The sequence below is a fragment of the Arachis hypogaea genome, chromosome 10, assembly GCF_003086295.3.
Source record: "Arachis hypogaea cultivar Tifrunner chromosome 10, arahy.Tifrunner.gnm2.J5K5, whole genome shotgun sequence".
Classification (NCBI taxonomy): Eukaryota; Viridiplantae; Streptophyta; class Magnoliopsida; order Fabales; family Fabaceae; genus Arachis; species Arachis hypogaea.
The window spans coordinates 79,361,255-79,382,852 of NC_092045.1; the positions used below are offsets into that span (position 1 = coordinate 79,361,255).

The window sequence follows — 21,598 nt, forward strand, 5'->3', positions numbered from 1 at the left end:
AACCAGATGATGAGCATGACGAATATGAGGATATGGATGATGATCAAGAATCCGAACACGACGATGCTGATCACGGTGATGATGTAGGTTTACTTTTGTAATGATTGGTTATTATGTTAGACTGATTATGTTAGATTCATGGTTAGAGGTGCTATTGAATGATTATGTTAGATTCATGGTTGGAGGTGTTGTTGATTGATTATGTTTACTACTTGGATGTCGTTGATTGATTATGTTATGTACAGGTGAAGCACGAACTCTAGATGAGACAAGTAAAGGCTACAATCTTAGGGTTGATCTGCCACTCGTAATGCTAATCGATACACCCCATTTGTGTTCGAAAAGGTCGCCAAGAAGTGCAAGAATTTTGTGAAAGATGTAAAGGCGTCCATGAGAAAGTAGTATTTGTGTACTTAACAAGTTATGTGTATCATTTAACTTTTCCATGTATGGTTTAAGTTTTGTTTGTATCATTACTATGTTTGTGAAAGAGTACTTGATAAAGTCGCAAATGTAATAGACTGGTTTTTATAAAATGTTATGTTTCTAATGTCATTGAGTGTTTGGATAAAACATAAGCAGGGTACACATTCATCGAGTACTGAATATAAGAATGTAAAATGTGTAACTCTACTGAGCATTATTTTCGGCATTTGCACCTCCTGATTGACGGCATCAACTACGGCTGTGGCCCTCGACCCCACATTGACTACATTGCCTAGGACCAGGTAACATTCATGTGTCCATCTCGTTAAAGAAACGCGTCATCCTTGGACGACCTTTGGTAACTCATCTAAGGAACGGATTTGGCATGAATCGAGGCCCGTTGTAAGCAGGCCATGTAGTAGGATTCCCCAGTGGCCTAAACCTAGCTCGGCATACCCGTCGAACTTGGTCCATTTTATAAACATCATGAACATACATTTGCCAATCTAGCCATTGATTCGCACAACATGCAAACACATGTCGACATGGAATTCAATCCACCTGGAACTCACTACGGTCACATCAGTGTCAACGGAGGTCGACGGCATACTCTATTCCACTTGACACCTCACGCACTTCAAAGACCTCATTTTGCCTGTCGAAGCAATTAACCTGGATGTTTTCTGATGCAAGTTGATTTGCATGCAATTTGGAGGTGACAATCTAAAAAAAACATGTCCAGCATTAATCCGAGCCTCCACCTCGACTCTTTTTCAGGTGAACAACTCATTAATCCTGTAGAATATTGCTTTGACATGTGCAGTGATAGGGAGATTGCATGCACCCTTTAAGACTGAGTTGATGCGTTTCACTAGGTTCGTAGTCATGTGACCCCATCGATAACCACCGTCGAATGCCATTGCATACTGTTCGCGGGGGATTCGGTTCAACCAGTTAGTGTAAGCCTCGCCCCGTTCTCGTAAACGCTGGTAACACAATTCGTACTCGCAAACCGTCCTTGAATAACCTATGGAATAAGAAAAAACAAAGAGAAAAAAATAGTTGAGAAGCACGGATTTTCATGAAAGATGACTCCTCAAACGAATTTTCAGTTGCCAATGCAATTGCCACGTCTGTCACATTTGCCTTCATAGTACCGTCACCTTACTCTTCGTCTCCGTCTAGACCAAAAACGTCGTAATTGCTCTCAAAATCTTCTTCACGGTCCCTATTGTAATCTTCTCATTCAATATTTTGGTCGGTTTCAGATTGTTCAAATTCAATATATAACTCAATGAACGACGACATCTAAGCGCGACTTTCAATATACATTGAAAGCATCTCTTGCATGCTCGCTTCATCAATTATATATTTGGTTTGAAATTGAACAAATCCGCCAAATATCGGTATAGGATACCTGTATAAAATACATGATATTTTCCTTGACATTTCAGAATCTATCTTCTCACAGATCACACCTTTTAGTTCTTCGAATAAGATTGTGAATGGAACAACAACATCTAACAAATTTTCACAAACAAATTTCACTCCTTCAGATGTTTGTAATGAAATCTGACCAAAATAACATATTTTCGATAAGACTCTATCATCCATATTTTTCACTCACATAAATATAAACTCTACTGTCAATTTTTTTGCACTCAAACAAAATAATGGAGATACAAGTGTGTGAAAGAGCTCAGGAAAGAAGAAGAAGAGCACGAAGGAGAAGATGAGATATGGAATCTCGTAACATACACAGCTATATATATACATATGAACATCACAAATCATACTCTCCGAGTTGTGTTTGTCTGTTGAAATCATATATATTATAATCAAATCGGACGGTCCGATTTGATTTTTTCAAATAAAAAAAAAATTTAACCCTATTGAAATCGGAGGTCCGATTTTCATTGCCAAATTTCAAAATTTTCCTCCACACAAATCAGACCATCCGATTTGTGAAGCCTGATTTCAATAACAAAGAAATTGAATGGTCTGATTTCTTCATGCCAATGTTCAGATAAAAATGTCCCACATTCCTGTATAACACCCCACAACTCCATATCCAAGCACAACACACACCCAGTTTCAATATAAAAAAATGAGCCTTACTTTATTCATCTACGGATATTAGTTTTTTGTGCTTTTAATTATTGTCTTCAAATACTGTTATGCAACGGTTGTTAATTGATATTTAAAAAAATTAATGTTGTCACTATTTATTGAAGAAAAGTAGAATAATTGTGGTAGATCGGTAGCAAGAAACTACTTTGCACCCATCATATGACAAACATGCACAAATCTGATGATGATCAATGGCAAATGTGAGAATGCCCACTCACATAACATGAAAGTTTTTATGCAATCTTAGATCGAAACATATAGCTTAATTACCGTATGATGGGTGAAACTTTAGTAGTAACAACTAACAACACCACATCAAGTAACGAGCAAATGCTATGAAGATCTATCAACATCTCTTATTGGTGCCATAGGGGTAACGCCTATAACCAGACAATAATGTGCTGCTATGGAATACCCACACTAAAATAAATATAGACTTTAGCAACATACTAAAATCTGCAATGCCTTAAAATTGTTCTCTTAGATGATTTTAGACAATAATTTTTTATAGTATTACTGTTGAAGTTCAATTTTTCATTATTTTATAGCAACAAAATAAAACCATTCTCTTTTACTATTTTAAAAAATGGTTTTAAAACCGTTACAATGATTTGTTTTAAGCAACAATTTTTTAATGTTGTTTAAATAATTGTACAAAGATATGCTTAAAAATCGTTCCCAAATTACTACACTTTAAAATCGTTCTATTAGATGTTTTTAGACAATGATTTTTATAGTGTTACTGTTGAAGTTCAATTTTTCATTATGTTATAACAATAAAATAAAATTGTTGTCTTTGACTATTTTAAAGAATGATTTTATAACTATTTCAACAATTTTTTTTATCAACCAGCAATTTTCTAATATTTAAATAATTATGCAAATTAAAAGATACACATAAAAATAGTTCTCTATAAATATTAAATTGGTATAACACTAAAAAATTATTGTTTTAAATAAATAAAAATATTATTTATCAAGGAAATAAATTTATAACATTATTTTTTGTTTCATTACCACTCTATCAATACCACTCTAAAATTTAATTTAACATATTTTTACACTTAAATAAATTTTTGAGAAACTCCCTTAAGAACAAAAACAGAGCTCTGGTTTTTTCCCTTCCTCTACTAGCCCTAACTCACCATAACGCACTCATCATCAAACCTGGCCATCATCGCACAAAATCAGCTTCATGTAGCCCTCACTATCTAGCCATATCCCACTGGCGAAGGAAGCAGTTCATGGGGTGCCATCACTGCATCTCCGCTCTCCTCGCAGCGTGGGTCGTCGCTTGATGAGCGGATAATTTATACTCTGTTTGGCATTGTTTTTATATAATTTTTAGTATGATTTAGTTAGTTTTTAGTATATTTTTATTAGTTTCTAAGCAAAATTCACATTTATGGACTTTACTATAAGTTTGTGTGTTTTTCTATGATTTCAGGTATTTTCTTGCTGAAATTGAGGGACCTGAGCAAAAATCTGATTCAGAGGCTGACAAAGGACTGCAGATGCTGTTGGATTCTGACCTCCCTGCATTCGAAGTAGATTTTCTGGAGCTATAGAAATCCAAATGGCGCGCTCTCAATTGTGTTAGAAAGTAGACATCCAGGGCTTTCCAGAAATATATAATAGTCTATACTTTGCGCGAGTTTTGACGACGTAAAATGGCATCAAAACGCTAGCTCTCTGTCCTTTTCTGGCGTCAAAACGCCAGAACTGGCATAAAAGTTGGAGTTAAACGCCCAAAATGGCACCAAAGCTGGTGTTTAACTCCAAGGAAGACCTCTACATGTGAAAGCTTCAATACTCAGCCCAAGCACACACCAAGTGGGTCCGGAAGTGGATTTCTGCATCACTTACTCATTTCTGTAAAGCCTAGTAACTAGTTTAGTATAAATAGAACTTTTTACTATTGTATTTTCATCTTGGAATCTTGGCATAGGTCTTTTTCCCTATTTTCAAATTCATATGCCAATTGGGGAGGCTGGCCATTCGGCCATGCCTGGACCTTGTTTTTATGTATTTTCAACGGTGGAGTTTCTACACACCATAGATTAAGGTGTGGAGCTCTGCTGTTCCTCGAGTATTAATGCAAGTACTACTGTTTTCTATTCAATTCAAGCTTATTCCTATTCTAAGATATTCGCTTACACTTCAACATGATGAATGTGATGATCCGTGATACTCATCACTATTCCCAACCTATGAACACGTGTCTGACAACCACTTCCGTTCTACCTTAGATCGAGCGTATATATATTAGCCTCCATTCCGAAAGATCGGAGTCTTCGTGGTATAAGCTAGAATTATTGGCAGCCATTCCTGAGATCTGAAAAGTCTAAACCTTGTCTGTGGTATTCCGAGTAGGATCTGGGAAGGGATGATTGTGACGAGCTTCAAACTCGTGAGTGTTGGGCGTAGTGACAGACGCAAAAAGATCACTGGATTCTATTCCAACATGATCGAGAACTGACAAATGATTAGCTGTGTGGTGACAGCGCATTTGGACCATTTTCACTAAGAGGACGGGAAGTAGCCATTGACAATGGTGATGCCCAACATACAACTTGCCATGGAAAGGAGTATGAAGGATTGGATGAATGCAGTAGGAAAGCAGAGATTCAAGAGGGATGAAGCATCTCCATACGCTTATCTGAAATTCCCACCAATGAATTACATAAGTATCTCTATCTTTATTTTATGTTTTATTTATCTTTTAATTATGAAAACTCCTTAACCCATTTGAATCCGCCTGACTGAGATTTACAAGGTGACCATAGCTTGCTTCAAGCCGACAATCTCCGTGGGATCGACCCTTACTCACGTAAGGTTTATTACTTGGACGACCCAGTGCACTTGCTGGTTAGTTGTGCGAAATTGTGAAAAAAGAGTTGAGATTACAATTGTGCGTACCAAGTTGTTGGCACCATTGTGTATCACAATTTCGTGCACCAAGTTTTTGGCACCGTTGCCGGGGCTTGTTCGAGTTTGGACAACTGACGGTTCATCTTGTTGCTCAGATTAGGTAATTTTCTTCTTGTTTTAACCATTATTTTATTCTCAAAAAGTTTTCAAAAATCTTTCAAAAATTTTTCTTCTTTTTCGTTTTTCCAAAATTATTTTCGAAAAATCCAAAAAAAATTAATAAAATCATAAAAACTCAAAAATATTTCATGGTTCTTGTTTGAACCTAGGGCCAAATTTTAATTTTGGTGTCAATTGCATGATTTTAAGTGTCTTGCAATTTTCGAAACACATGCATTGTGTTCTTAATGATCTTCAAGTCGTTCTTGATGAATTGCCTTGTTTGATCTTCATGATTTATTGATTTGCACTGCATGATGTTCTACATATGCATTCTTGCATTCACATGGCCCAAACATGAGAAAGTTCTAAGTTTGGTGTCCTCCATGTTTTCTTTCATTAAGAAAACTGAGTTCTTGATGTTCATCTTAAGCTTCAAGATTGTTCTTGGTGTTCATCTTGATGTTCATAATGTTCTTGCATATATCTTGTGTTTTGATCCAAGAATTATATGTTTTGACTCATTTTGTTGTTTTTCAAAATTGAAAACATATCTTCTTGAATAAAGGATTAAGCAAAATGAAGATCCAAGAACATAAAGCAGAGGAATTACAGTGAAAAAGCTGAGCGTTCAAAACGCCCAGTGAAGAAGGAAAACTGGCGTTTAAACGCCAGCCAGGGTACTTGGCTAGGTGTTTAAACGCCCAAACCATGCAGCAATTCAGCGTTAAACGCCCAAAACATGCAACTCTTGGGCGTTTAACGCCAGGATGACGCAAGGAGAGGAATTTTGTTTTCAAATCAAATCTTTTTCAAATCTTCATAGTTTTTTTCAAAATCAAATCTTTTTCAAATCAAATATTTTCAATCATATCTTTTTCAAAATCATATCTTTTCAAACATATCTTTTTCAAAAATCAAATCTTTTCCTCATATTTTAAAAAATCTTGATTCAAAAATTTCAAATTTGTTATTTTCTTGTTAAGAGAGCTTCCATATTTGAAATTTAGAATCATATCTTTTAGTTTCTTATTAATTAAGTCATTAATTTTAAAAATCAAATCTTTTTAATTTGTTTTTCAAAAATATCTTTTTTTAAATCATATCTTCTTTTTAAAAATCCTTGATTTCAAAATCTTGCTCTAACTTCTTATCTTTTTCAAATTTATTTCTTATCTTTTTCAAAACCACCTTTTCACTCTTAATTTTCGAAAAACATTTAACTTTTTTTAAATCCCTTTTAATTAACTAATTATTTTAAAATCTTAATTTTCAAAAATTTCTTCCCCTCTCTCATCTTTTTCTATTTAAACACTAAGATTCCTCCTCTATTGTCAATTCGAACTCCATCTCTCTTTGAGTGTTTGAATTCTTTCTTACCTACCTCATCCTTCCATTCTTGTTTTCCTCTGACACCTCAAGAAATCTCTATACTGTGACATAGAGGATTCTATATTTTCTTTGTTTTCTTCTCTTTCATATGAGCAGGAACAAAGATAAAGGCATACTTGTTGAAGCTGATCCTGAACCTGAAAGGACTCTGAAGAGGAAGCTAAGAGCAGCTAAAGCACAAAACTTTTAAGAGGAACTCACTGAAATTTTTGAAAAGGAAGCAGCAAAAAAAAATAATTATGGCCGAACCAAATAATAATGCAAGGAAGATGCTTGGTGATTTTACTACACCAACTTCCAACTTCTATGGAAGAAGCATCTCAATCCCTGCCATAGGAGCAAACAATTTTGAGCTAAAGGCTCAATTAGTTTCTCTACTACAACAGAATTGCAAGTTTCATGGACTTCCATCAGAAGACCCTTATCAGTTCTTAACTGAGTTCTTGCAGATCTGTAATACTGTTAAGACCAATGGAGTTGATCCTGAGGTCTACAAGCTTATGCTTTTCCCTTTTGATGTAAGAGACAGAGCTAGAACATAGTTGAACTCACAACCTAGAGATAGCCTGGACTCTTGGGATAAGTTGGTCACGGCTTTCTTAGCCAAGTTCTTTCCTCTTCAAAAGCTGAGCAAGCTTAGAGTGGATGTTCAGACTTTCAGACAAAAAGATGGTGAGTCCCTCTATGAAGCTTGGGAATGATACAAGCAACTAACCAAAAACTGTCCTTCTGACATGCTTTCAGAATGGACCACATTAGATATATTATATGATGGTCTGTTCTCAATTTTCCAAGATGTCACTGGACCATTCTGTAAGTGGATCCATTCACCTAAAGAAAATGCCCGCAGAAGCTCAGGAACTTATTGAAATGGTTACAAATAACCAGTTCATGTATACCTCTGAGAGGAATCCTGTGAGTAATGGGACACCTCAAAAGAGAGGAGTTCTTGAAATTGACGCTCTGAATGCCATACTGGCTCAAAACAAAATATTGACCCAACAAGTCAATGTGATCTCTCAGAGTCTGAATGGATTACAAAACGCATCCAACAGTACTAAAGAAGCATCTTCTGAAGAAGAAGCTTATGATCCTGAGAACTCTGCAATGGCAGAGGTGAATTACATGGGTGAAGCCATTGGCAACACCTATAATCCTTCATGGAAAAATCATCCAAATTTTTCATGGAAGGATTAACAGAAGCAAGGTTTTAATAATAACAATGGTGGAAGAAACAGGTTTAGCAATAGCAAACCTTTTCCATCATCATCTCAGCAACAGATAGAGCATTCTGAGCATAATCCTTCTAGCTTAGTAAACATAGTCTCTGATCTATCTAAAGCTACTCTTAGTTTCATGACTGAAACAAGATCCTCCATTAGAAATTTGGAGGCCCAAGTGGGCCAACTGAGTAAAAGGGTTACTGAAACTCCTCCTAGCACTCTCCCAAGCAATACAGAAGAAAATCCCAAAGGAGAGTGCAAGGCCATTGATATAATCAACATGGCCGAAACCTTAGAGGAGGAGGAGGACGTGAATCCCAATGAGGAAGACCTCAGGGAACGTCCAATGGTCAATAAGGAATACCCTAATGAGGAACCAAAGGAATCTAAGGCTCATACAGAGACAATAGAGATTTCCTTGGACCTTCTTTTACCATTCATGAGCGTTGATAACTATTCATCTTCTGAAGAGGATGAAGACATTGTTGAAGGGCAATTTGCCCAATATTTAGGAGCAATCATGAAGCTGAATGCCAAGTTATTTGGTAATGAGACTTGGGAGGAAGAGCCTCTCTTGCTCACCAATGAACTAAATACATTGGTTCAGCAAAATTTACCTCAAAAGAAACAGGATCCTGGTAAATTCTTAATACCCTGTACCATAGGCACCATGACCTTTGAAAAAGCTCTGTGTGACCTGGGGTCAGGGATAAACATGATGCCACTCTCTGTAATGGAGAAACTGGAAATCTATGAGGTACAGGCTGCCAAATTCTCATTGGAGATGGCAGATAAATCTATGAAAAAGGTTTATGGACTAGTAGAGGACGTGCTAGTAAAGGTTGAAGGCCTTTACTTCCCTGCCGATTTCATAATCCTAGACACTGGGAGGGATGAGGATGAATCCATCATCCTTGGAAGACCCTTCTTAGCCACAGCAAGAGCTGTGATTGATGTTGACAGAGGAGAGTTGATCCTTCATGTGAATGAAGAATGCCTTGTAGTAAAGACTCAAGGTTCTCCATCTGTAACCATGGAGAGTAAGCATGAAGAGCTTCTCCCAATACAGAGTCAAACAGAGCCCCAACATTCAAACTCTAAGTTTGGTGTTGGGAGGCCACAGCCAAACTCTAAGTTTGGTGTTAAGAGATCTAAACCATACTCTGATCATCTGTGAAGCTCCATGAGAGCTCACTGTCAAGCTATTGACATTAAAGAAGCGCTTATTAGGACGCAACCCAATTTTATTTTAATTTTATCTATATTATTTTGTTTTCTTTTAGGTTAATGATTGATGAGCGGATAATTTATACGCTTTTTGGCATTGTTTTTAGGTAGTTTTTTAATAGGATATAGTTACTTTTAGGGATGTTTTCATTAGTTTTTATGCTAAATTCACATTTCTGGACTTTACTATGAGTTTGTGTGTTTTTCTGTGATTTCAGGTATTTTCTGGCTGAAATTGAGGGACCTGAGCAAAACTTTGATAAAAGGCTGACAAAGGACTGCTGATGTTGTTGGATTCTGACCTCCCAGCACTCAAAATGGATTTTCTGGAGTTACAGAACTCCAAATGGCGCGCTCTCAATGGCGTTGGAAATTAGACATCCAGAGCTTTCCAGAAATATATAATAGTTTATACTTTATTCGTGATTAGACGACGTAAACTGGCACTCAACGCCAGTTCCATGCTGCATTCTGGAGTCAAACGCCAGAAACACATCACAAACCAGAGTTGAACGCCAAAAACACGTTACAACTTGGCGTTCAACTCCAAAAGAAGCCTCTGCACGTGTAAAGCTCAAGCTTAGCCCAAGCACACACCAAGTGGGCCCCGGAAGTGGATTTCTGCTTCAATTACTTACTTATGTAAACCCTAGTAGCTAGTCTAGTATAAATAGAACATTTTACTATTGTATTCAGTGTCTTTTGACCACGTTACATCTTTGGTCTCGGTTTTATTCCATTATTCATCTTAGGAGACTATTGATCACGTTTTGGGGGCTGGCCATTCGGCCATGCCTGAACCCCTTTCACTTATGTATTTTCAACGGTGGAGTTTTTACACACCATAGATTAAGGATGTGGAGCTCTGCTGTACCTCGAGTTTTAATGCGATTACTACTATTTTCTATTCAAATTCAATCTTATTTCCGTTCTAAGATACTACTCGTACTTCAACCTGATGGATGTGATGATCCGTGACACTCATCATCATCCGTCCCTATGAACGCGTGCCTGACAACCACTTCCGTTCTAAAAGCGAAAGCTAGGGTGTGTATCTCTTGGATTCCTGATGCATGACGCATGGTTGCCCTCGCCTGACAACTAAGCCTTCCATTCCATGAGATCAGAGTCTTCGTGGTATAAGCTAGAATTGATGGCGGCATTCATGAGAACCCGGAAAGTCTAAACCTTGTTTGTGGTATTCCAGTAGGATTCGGGGATCGAATGACTGTGACGAGCTTCAAACTCGCGATTGTTGGGCGTGATGACAAACGCAAAAGAATCAATGGATTCTACTCCGACATGATCGAGAACCGACAGATGATTAGCCGTGCCGTGACAGAGCATTTGGACCTTTTTCACTGAGAGGATGAGATGTAGCCATTGACAACGGTGATGCCCTACATATAGCTTGCCATGAAAAGGAGTAAGAAGGATTAGATGAAGGCAGTAGGAAAGCAGAGATTCAGAAGGAGCACAGTATCTTCATACGCCTATCTGAAATTTCCATCGATGATCTACATAAGTATTTATATCTTTATTTTCAGTTTATTTATTATTATTATTCAAAAACTCTATAACCATTTATTATCTGCTTGACTGAGATTTACAAGATGACCATAGCTTGCTTCATACCAACAATCTCCGTGGGATCGACCCTTACTCACGTAAGGTTTATTACTTGGACGACCCAGTGCACTTGCTGGTTAGTTGTGCGAGGTTGTGAAGAAAGTGCTGAGTTAGTAAATGCGCACACCAAGTTGAATGCCATTATAAGAGATCACAATTTTGTGCACCAAGTTTTTGGCGCCGTTGCCGGGGATTGTTCGAGTTTGGACAACTGACGGTTCATCTTGTTGCTCAAATTAGGTAATTTTCTTTTTGTTTTGTTTTAAAAAAATTTTCAAAAAAAATTTATCCCTATTTTTGAAAAAAAAATTAATTAAAAATAAATCATTCTATGGCTTCAGAATTTTTAAGAATGGACTCTAGAGTTTCATGAAGCATGTTGAATCCTAGCTGGCTGTAAAGCCATATCCAAATCCTTTTGGAATGAGACTTCAACTAATCACCTCAATGCATGTAATGCCATCCTAAAGCTGGCTGGCTATTAAGCCATGTCCAACCCTTGGATTGGAGCTTTAGGCTAACATGGAAAGATTCCTGAAATTCTTCTTAAAAAATTTTGAATTTCTTATTTTCTTTTTCCTATATATTTTTTGAAAATAATAAAAGAAAACACAAAAAAATCATAAAATTATAAAAACCAAAAATATTTTGTGATTCTTGTTTGAGTCTTGTGTCATGTTTTAAGTTTGGTGTCAATTGCATATTCATCTTGTTCTTGCATTTTTCGAAAATTCATGTATTCATAGTGTTCTTCATGATCTTCAAGTTGTTCTCGGTAAGTCTTCTTGTTTGATCTTTAAATTTTCTTGTTTTGTGTTGTATGATGTTTTTCATGTGCATTTTTGCATTCATAGTGTCTAAGCATTAAAGATTTCTAAGTTTGGTGTCTTGCATGTTTTCTTTGCATAAAAAATTTTTCAAAAATATATTCTTGATGTTCATCATGATCTTCAAAATGTTCTTGGTGTTCATTTTGACATTCATAGTGTTCTTGCATGCATCATATGTTTTGATCCAAAATTTTCATGTTTTGGGTCATAATTGTGTTTTTCTCTCTCATCATTAAAAATTCAAAAAAAATAAAAAATATATCTTTTCCCTTTTTTTCTCAAAATTTCAAAAATTTGAGTTGACTTAGTCAAAAAAATTTTTAAAATTAGTTGTTTCTTATAAGTCAAGTCAAATTTTCAAATTTAAAAATCTTATCTTTTTCAAAACTTTTTCAAAAATCAAATCTTTTTCATTTTTCTTTTATGATTTTCGAAAATTTCAAAAATTATTTTCAAAATCTTTTCTTAATTTTATTTCAAAATTTTCGAAACTTAACTAACAAGTAATGTGATTAGTTCAAAAATTTGAAGTTTGTTACTTTCTTGTTAAGAAAGGTTCAATCTTTAAATTCTAGAATCATATTTTTTAGTTCGTTGTTAGTCAAGTAATTAATTTTAATTTTAAAAAAAATTAATTAAATATTTTCCAACCATATCTTTTTAATCATATCTTTTTCAAAATTTTATCTTTTTCAAAAATTTGATTTCAAAATATCTTCTTATCTTCTTATCTTTTCAAAAATTGATTTTCAAATATTTTTTCAACTAACTATTTGATTTTTTTTGTTTATTTCTTATCTTTTTCAAAATCACCTAACAACTTTTCTCTCTCTAATTTTCGAAAATACCTCCCTCTTTTTCAAAAATTCTTTTTAATTAATTAATTGTTTTAAATTTTAATTTTAATTTTATTTCTTATCTCAATTTTCGAAAACCATTAACTCCTTTTTAAAATTATTTTCGAAAACTTCTTTCTCTCATCTTATTCTATTTATTTATTCATTTACTAACACTTCTCTTCATCTCAAATCATTGCCCCTATCCTCACCCTTGTGTTTGGATTATTCATTCTTCTTCACTCTTATTCCCTTTCTTCTTCTACTAACATAAAAGAATCTCTATACTGTGACATAGAGGATTCCTCTTCCTTTTCTGTTCTCTTCTTTCTCATATGAGCAGGAACAAGGAAAAATGTATTCTTGTTGAAGCTAATCCTGAACCTGAAAGGACTCTGAAGAGGAAACTAAGAGAAGCTAAATTACAATAATCCAAAGACAACCTTACTGAAATTTTCGAACAAGAAAAGGATATGGCAGCCGAACCCAACAACAACAATGCAAGGAGGATGCTTGGTGATTATACTACACCTACTTCCAAGTTTGATGGAAGAAGCATCTCAATTCCTGCCATTGGAGCAAACAATTTTGAGCTGAAACCTCAACTAGTTGCTCTAATGCAACAAAACTACAAGTTTCATGGACTTCCATCAGAAGATCCCTACCAATTTTTAACTGAGTTCTTGCAGATCTGTGAGACTGTTAAGACTAATGGAGTAGATCCTGAAGTCTACAGGCTCATGCTTTTCCCTTTTGCTGTAAGAGACAAAGCTAGAACATGGTTGGACTCACAACCTAAAGATAGCCTGGACTCTTGGGGGCCTTCTTGGTTAAATTCTTTCCTCCTCAAAAGCTGAGCAAGCTTAGAGTGGATGTTCACACCTTCAAGCAAAAAGATGGTGAATCCCTCTATGAAACTTGGGAAAGATACAAGCAGATGACGAAAAAGTGTTCTTCTGACATGTTTTCAAAATGGACCATGATAGATATATTCTATTATGGTCTGTCTGAGTTCTCTAAGATGTCACTGGACCATTCTGCAGGTGGATCCATTCACCTAAAGAAAACACCTGCAGAAGCTCAGGAACTTATTGAAATGGTTGCAAATAACCAATTCATGTACACTTCTGAGAGGAATTCCGTGAATAATGGGACACCTTAGAGGAAAGGAGTTCTTGAAATTGATGCTCTGGATGCCATATTGGCTCAGAACAAAATGTTGACTCAGCAAGTCAACATGATTTCTCAAAGTCTGAATGGATGGAAAAATGCATCCAACAGTACTAAAGAGGCATCTTCTGAAGAAGAAGCTTATGATCCTGAAAACCCTGCAATGGCAGAGGTAAATTACGTAGGTGAACCTTATGGAAACACCTATAATTCTTCATGGAGAAATCATCCAAATTTCTCATGGAGGGATCAACAAAAGCCTCAACAAGGCTTTAATAATGGTGGAAGAAACAGGCTCAGCAATAGCAAGCCTTTTTCATCATCTTCTCAGCAACAGACAGAGAATTCTGAGCAAAATACCTCTAACTTAGCAAATATAGTCTCTGATCTGTCCAAGGCCACTTTAAGTTTCATGAGTGAAACAAGGTCCTCCATCAGAAATCTAAAGGCACAAGTGGGCCAGCTGAGTAAGAAAGTCACTGAAACTCCTCCTAGTACTCTCCCAAGTAATACTGAAGAGAATCCAAAAAGAGAGTGCAAGGCCATTGATATAATCAACATGGCCGAACCTAGAGAGGAAGGAGAGGACGTGAATCCTAATGAGGAATACCTCATGGGACGCCTCTCAAGCAAGAAGGAGTTCTCTATTGAGGACCTAAAGGAATCTGAGGCTCATATAGAGACCATAGAGATTCCATTAAACCTCCTTCTGCCATTCATGAGCTCTGAAGACTATTCTTTCTCTGAAGATGATGAAGATGTAACTGGAGAGCAAGTTGCTCAATATTTAGGAGCTATCATGAAGCTAAATGCCAAGTTATTTGGGAATGAGACTTGGGAAGGTGAACCTCCCTTGCTCATTAGTGAACTAGATACATGGGTTCAGCAAACTTTACCTCAAAAGAGACACGATCCTGGCAAATTCGTAATACCCTGCACCATAGGCACCATGATCTTTGAAAAAGTTCTGTATGACCTAGGGTCAGGTATAAATCTTATGCCACTCTCTGTAATGGAGAAGTTGGGGATCATTGAGGTACAACCTGTCATATTCTCATTACAAATGGCAGACAAGTCAGTAAGACAAGCTTATGGATTAGTAGAGAACGTGTTAGTGAAGGTTAAAGGCCTTTACATCCCTGCTAATTTCATAATCTTAGACACTAGGAAGGAGGAGGATGAATGCATCATCCTTGGAAGACCTTTCCTAGCCACAGCAGGAGCTGTGATAGATGTTAACAGAGGAGAATTAGTCCTTCAATTGAATGGGGACTACCTTGTGTTTAAGACTCAATGGTGTTCTTCTGTATACATGGAGAGGAAGCATGAAAAGCTTCTCTTAGTACAGAGTCAAACAAAGCCCCCACAATCAAGCTCTAAGTTTGGTGTTGGGAGGTGGTGGACGAAATTGTGATCTACGTTCTTTGGATTTTGAATGAAAACTTTATTATGGCACTGGTTGGATTCACAATTCCGTTCAACTAACCAGCAAGTGTACTGGGTCGTCCAAGTAATAAACCTTACGTGAGTAAGGGTCGATCCCACAGAGATTGTTGGTATGAAGCAAGCTATGGTCACCTTGTAAATCTCAGTTAGGCAGATTAAAGGGTAATTGTGATTATTGGAATAAATAATAAAAAGGAATAATAAAAGGGGTAGAATACTTATGCAGATTCATTGGTGGGAATTTCAGATAAGCGGATGGAGATGCTGTAGAGCCCAAGGACGCCTGCTCTCCTACTGCTTCTACTCAATCCTTCTTACTCCTTTCCATGGCAAGCTTTGTATAGGGGTTCACCATCAACTGTGGCTACTTTCATCCTCTCGGGAAAATGATCCTATGCGGTTGTCAGTCGCACGGCTAATCGTCTGGAGGCATCACCCATGGCTGATGGCTACATCCCATCCTCGCAGTGAAAACTAATGCTCACGCACTCTGTCACAGTACGGCTAATCACCGGTTGGTTCCCGCTCCTACTGGAATAGAATCCCTTGATTCTTTTGCATCTGTCACTAACGCCCAGCAGGTTACAAGTTTGAAGCACGTCACAGTCATTCATTACCGGAATCCTACTCGGAATACCACAAACAAGGTTAGACTTTCCGGATTCCCAGGATCCTACTCGGAATACCACAGACAAGGTGAGACTTTCCGGATCCTCATAAATGCCGCCATCCATCTAGCTTATACCACGAAGATTCTGTTGGGAAATCTAAGAGATACGCATTCAAGCTCTGTTGCATGTAGAACGGAAGTGGTTGTCAATCACGCGCGTTCATAAGTGAGAATGAGAATGAGGGTAATCTGACTCATAACATTCATCATGTTCTTGGGTACGAATGAATATCTTGGAATAAGAATAAGAGAGATTTGAATAAAAGATAATAGAATTTCATTAATACTTGAGGTACAGCAGAGCTCCACACCCTTAATCTATGGTGTGCAGAAACTCCACCGTTGAAAATACATAAGCAAAGGGTTCAGACATGGCCGAATGGCCAGCCTCCCTAACGTGATCAATGATCTCCTAGGATGAAGAATAAAACAAAACTGAGACCAAAGATGAAACTTGGTCAAAAGACGACTAATACAATAGATAAATGTTCTATATATACTTAGACTAGCTCCTAGGGTTTACATGAGTAAGTTATTGATGCATAAATCCACTTCCGGGGCCCACTTGGTGTATGTTTGGGCTGAGCTTGATCAATCCACGAGCTGAGGCTTCTCTTGGAGTTGAACTCCGAGTTATGACGTGTTTTGGGCGTTCAACTCCGGATCATGACGTTTTTCTGGCGTTTAACTCCAGACAGCAGCATGAACTTGGCGTTCAACGCCAAGTTACGTCGTCATTCTTCGAATAACGTATGGACTATCATATATTGCTGGAAAGCCCTGGATGTCTACTTTCCAACGCCGTTGAGAGCGCGCCAATTGGGGTTCTGTAGCTCCAGAAAATCCATTTCGAGTGCAGGGAGGTCAGATTCCAACAGCATCAGCAGTCCTTTTGTCAGCCTTCTTCAGAGTTTTGCTCAAATCCCTCAATTTCAGTCAGAATTTACCTGAAATCACAGAAAAACACACAAACTCATAGTAAAGTCCAGAAATGTGAATTTATCATAAAAACTAGTGAAAACATCCCTAAAAGTAGCTTAAACTTACTAAAAACTATATAAAAACAATGCCAAAAAGCGTATAAATTATCCGCTCATCACAACACCAAACTTAAATTGTTGCTTGTCCCCAAGCAACTGAAAATCAAATAGGATAAAAAGAAGAGAATATACTATAAAGTCCAAAATATCAATGAATATTAATTTAATTACATGAGCGGGACTTGTAGCTTTTTACTTCTGAACAGTTTTGGCATCTCACTTTTTCCTTTGAAGTTTAGAGTGATTGGCTTCTCTAGGAACTTAAAATTTCGGATAGTGTTATTGACTTTCCTATTTAAGCATGTTGATTCTTGAACACAGCTACTTATGAGTCTTGGCTGTGGCCCTAAGCACTTTGTCTTCCAGTATTACCACCGGATACACAAATGCCACAGACACATAACTGGGTGAACCTTTTCAGATTGTGACTCAGCTTTGCTAAAGTCCCCAGTTAGTGGTGTCCAGAGCTCTTAAGCACACTCTTTTGCTTTGGATCACGACTTTAACCACTCAGTCTCAAGCTTTTCACTTGGACCTTCATGACACAAGCACATGGTTAGGGACAGCTTGATTCAGCCGCTTAGGCCTGGATTTGATTTCCTTGGGCCCTCCTATCCATTGATGCTCAAAGCCTTGGATCCTTTTTACCTTTGCCTTTTGGTTTTAAGGGCTATTGGCTTTTTCTACTGCTCCTTCTTTTTCTTTCTATTTTTTTTTTCGCACAAGCTTTTGCTTTTCACTGCTTTTTCTTGCTTCAAGAATCAATTTCATGATTTTTTTTTCAGATCATCAATAACATTTCTCTTTGTTCATCATTCTTTCAAGAGCCAACAATTTTAACACTCATAAACAACAATATCAAAAGACATATGCACTGTTCAATCATTCATTCAGAAAACAAAAAGTATTGTCACCACATCAATATAATTAAATTAAATTCAATAATAATTTCGAAATTTATGTACTTCTTGTTCTTTTGAATTAAAACATTTTTCATTTAAGAGAAGTGAAGGACTAACGGATTTTATTCATAGCTTTAAGGCATGGTTACACACTAATGATCATGAAATAAAGACACAAAACATAGATAAACACCATACTAAAAACCGAAAAACAGAAAGAAATAAAGAACAAGGAATGAATCCACCTTTAGTGGCGTCTTCTTCTTGAAGGACCAATGATGTTCTTCAACTCTTCTATGTCCCTTCCTTGCCTTTGTTGCTCCTCCCTCATTGCTCTTTGATCTTCTCTTATTTCTTGGAGAATGATGGAGTGCTCATGATGTTCCACCCTTAATTGCTTCCAATATTTGTGTGGAGGACAACTTATCCCCTGAGGTATCTCAGGGATCTCTTGATTTGCAGCCACATGTTCTAACCAACTGAGCTATTCCAGCTTATATATAAGTCTTTCCATCTCCCAAGACTCAGAGGTGGAAGCTTTTTGTCTTCCCTTTGAGGTTTCTTTGGCTTTAGGTGCCATTAATGGTAATGGAAAAGCAAAAAGCTATGCTTTTACCACACCAAACTTAAAATATTGCTCGCCCTCGAGCAAGAAAAGAAAGAAGAGAAGAAGAAGAAGATGGAGGTGAGTGAGGGGAGATGGATTCGGCTATATGGGTGGGGTTGGGTGGGAAAGAGGAGGTTGATGTGAATGGTGAATGGGGTGATTGGGAAGAGGATTTGAGGTGATTGATGAAGAAGATTGGGAATTGTGACATGGGGAATTCAAATCACAAAAATAGGATTAGGAGGGAAGGTGGGAATATGGTGGGTGGGGATCCTGTGGGGTCCACAGATCCTGAGGTGGGGATCCTGTGGGGTCCACAGATCCTGAGGTGAAAAGAAATACCATTCCTTCACCATATAGGCATGAAAAATGCCTTCATGCAGCATTCTGGCGTTCAAACGCCCATTGGTGCATGTTCTGGGCGTTCAACGCCCATGTGATGCATGTTTCTGGCGTTGAACGCCAGTTTCATGCTTGTTCCTGGCGTTCAGCGCCAGTTTGTCCTCTCTGTGCACCATCCTGGCATTTAACGCCAGGTTGTTGCTTGTTTTGGGCGTTCAGCGCCAGAATGGTGCTCTGTTCTGGCGTTAAACGCCGGCCAGATGCACCTTCTGGGCGTTGAACGCCAGCCCGTGCGTCCTCCAGGGTGAAAAATTTTTTCTTCTGTTTTTGACTCTGTTTTTAATTTTTTTGATTTTTTCGTGACTCCTCATGATCATGTACCTAATTAAACACAAAAATAACAAAGAAACAAAATAAAATAAAATTAGATAAATAAAATTGGGTTGCCTCCCAACAAGCGCTTCTTTAATGTCAATAGCTTGACAGTGGCTCTCATGGAGCCACAAGGTGATCAGGTCAATGTTAGTGTAGTCCCAACACCAAACTTAGAGTTTGGATATGGGGTCTTAACACCAAACTTAGAGTTTGGTTGTGGCCTCACAACACCAAACTTAGAGTTTGACTGTGTGGGCTCTTCTTGACTCTGAACTGAGAGAAGTTCTTCATGCTTACTCTCTTCTGTCACAGAGGGATGACCATGTGCCTTAAACACAAGGTAGGCCCCATTCAATTGAAGGACTAACTCACCTCTGTTGACATCTATCACAGCTTCTGCTGTGGCTAGGAAAGGTCTTCCTAGGATGATGGATTCATCATCTTCCTTCCTAGTGTCTAGGATTATGAAATCAGCAGGGATGTAAAGGCCTTCAACCTTTACTAACACGTCCTCTACTGTCCCATAAGCTTGTCTTACTGACTTATCTGCCAATTGCAATGAGAACAAGGCAGGTTGTACCTCAATGATCCCCAGTTTCTCCATTACAGAGAGTGGCATAAGATTTATCCCTGACCCCAGATCACATAGAGCTTTTTCAAAGCTCATGGTGCCAATGGTACAAGGTATTAAGAATTTGCCAGGATCTTGTTGCTTTTGAGGTAGAGTTTTCTGAATCCAAGTATCTAGTTCACTAATGAGCAAGGGAGGTTCACTTTCCCAAGTCTCATTACCAAACAGCTTGGCATTCAGCTTCATGATAGCTCCTAAATATTGAGCAACTTGCTCTTCAGTCACATCTTCATCCTCTTCAGAGGAAGAATAGTCTTCAGAGCTCATGAATGGCAAGAGGAGATTTAATGGAATCTCTATGGTCTCTGTATGAGCCTCAGATTCCTCAGGATCCTTAATAGGAAACTCCTTCTTGCTTGAAGGACGTCCCAGGAGGTCTTCCTCACTGGGATTTTCGTCCTCCTCCTCCTTAGTGCATTCGGCCACTTTGATTAAATCAATGGCTTTGCACTCTCCTTTTGGATTCTCTTCTGTGTTGCTTGGGAGAATACTGGGAGGAGTTTCAATAACTTTCTTACTCAGCTGGCCCACTTGTGCCTCCAAATTTCTAATGGAGGATCTTGTTTCATTCATGAAACTGAAAGTTGCCTTTGACAGATCAGAGACTATATTGGCTAAATTAGAAGTGTTTTGTTCAGAATTCTCTGTCTGTTGCTGAGAAGATGATGGATATGGCTTACTATTGTTCAGCCTATTGCGTCCACCATTGTTAAAGCCTTGTTGAGGCTTTTGTTGATCCTTCCAGGAGAAATTTGGATGATTTCTCCATGATGGGTTATAGGTGTTTCCATATGGTTCACCCATGTAATTAACCTCTGCCATGGCAGGGTTCTCAGGATCATAAGCTTCTTCAGAAGCTGCCTCTCTAGTACTGTTGGATGCATGTTGCAATCCATTCAAATTTTGAGAGATCATGTTGACCTGTTGAGTCAACACTTTGTTCTGAGCCAATATGGCATTCAGAGCATCAATTTCAAGAACTCCTTTCTTCTGAGGTACCCCATTATTCACGGAATTCCTCTCAGAGGTATACATGAACTGGTTGTTTGCAACCATGTCAATGAGTTCTTGAGCCTCTTCAGGCGTTTTCTTCAGGTGAATAGATCCACCTGCAGAATGGTCCAGTGACATTTTCGAAAATTCAGAGAGACCATAATAGAATATATCTAACATGGTCCATTCTGAAAACATGTCAGATGGACATCTTTTGGTCAACTGCTTGTATCTTTCCCAAGCTTCATAGAGGGATTCACCATCTTTTTGTTTGAAGGTTTGAACATCCACTCTCAGCTTGCTCAGCTTTTGAGGAGGAAAGAATTTATCCAAGAAGGCAGTGACCAGCTTATCCCAGGAGTCCAGGCTATCCTTAGGTTGTGAATCCAACCATATTCTAGCTCTGTCTCTTACTGCAAAAGGGAAAAGCATGAGTCTGTAGACTTCAGGATCAACTCCATTCGTCTTTACAGTCTCACAGATCTGCAAGAATTCAGTTAAAAACTGATAAGGATCTTCAGATGGAAGTCCATAAAACTTGCAGTTTTGTTGCATTAAAGCAACTAGTTGAGGCTTAAGCTCAAAGTTATTGGCTCCAATGGCAGGAATGGAGATGCTTCTTCCATCAAACTTGGATGTTGGCTTTGTGAAGTCACCAAGCATTCTCCTTGCATTATTATTATTATTATTTTCGGCTGC

At 37.7% G+C, this 21,598-nt stretch overlaps 2 non-coding genes across 2 annotated transcripts; one reads left to right on the top strand and one right to left on the bottom strand.

The window, feature by feature from the left end:
• Nucleotides 1–7,610: 7,610 nt before the first annotated feature.
• On the bottom strand, nt 7,611–7,718 carry LOC112719414 (small nucleolar RNA R71). Its single transcript, XR_003161717.1, has one exon. It is a non-coding gene; the product is annotated as a small nucleolar RNA R71 (small nucleolar RNA).
• A 13,377-nt stretch (nt 7,719–21,095) lies between these two features.
• LOC112719479 (small nucleolar RNA R71) lies at nt 21,096–21,199 on the top strand. Its single transcript, XR_003161780.1, has one exon. It is a non-coding gene; the product is annotated as a small nucleolar RNA R71 (small nucleolar RNA).
• The last annotated feature ends 399 nt before the right edge of the window (nt 21,200–21,598 follow it).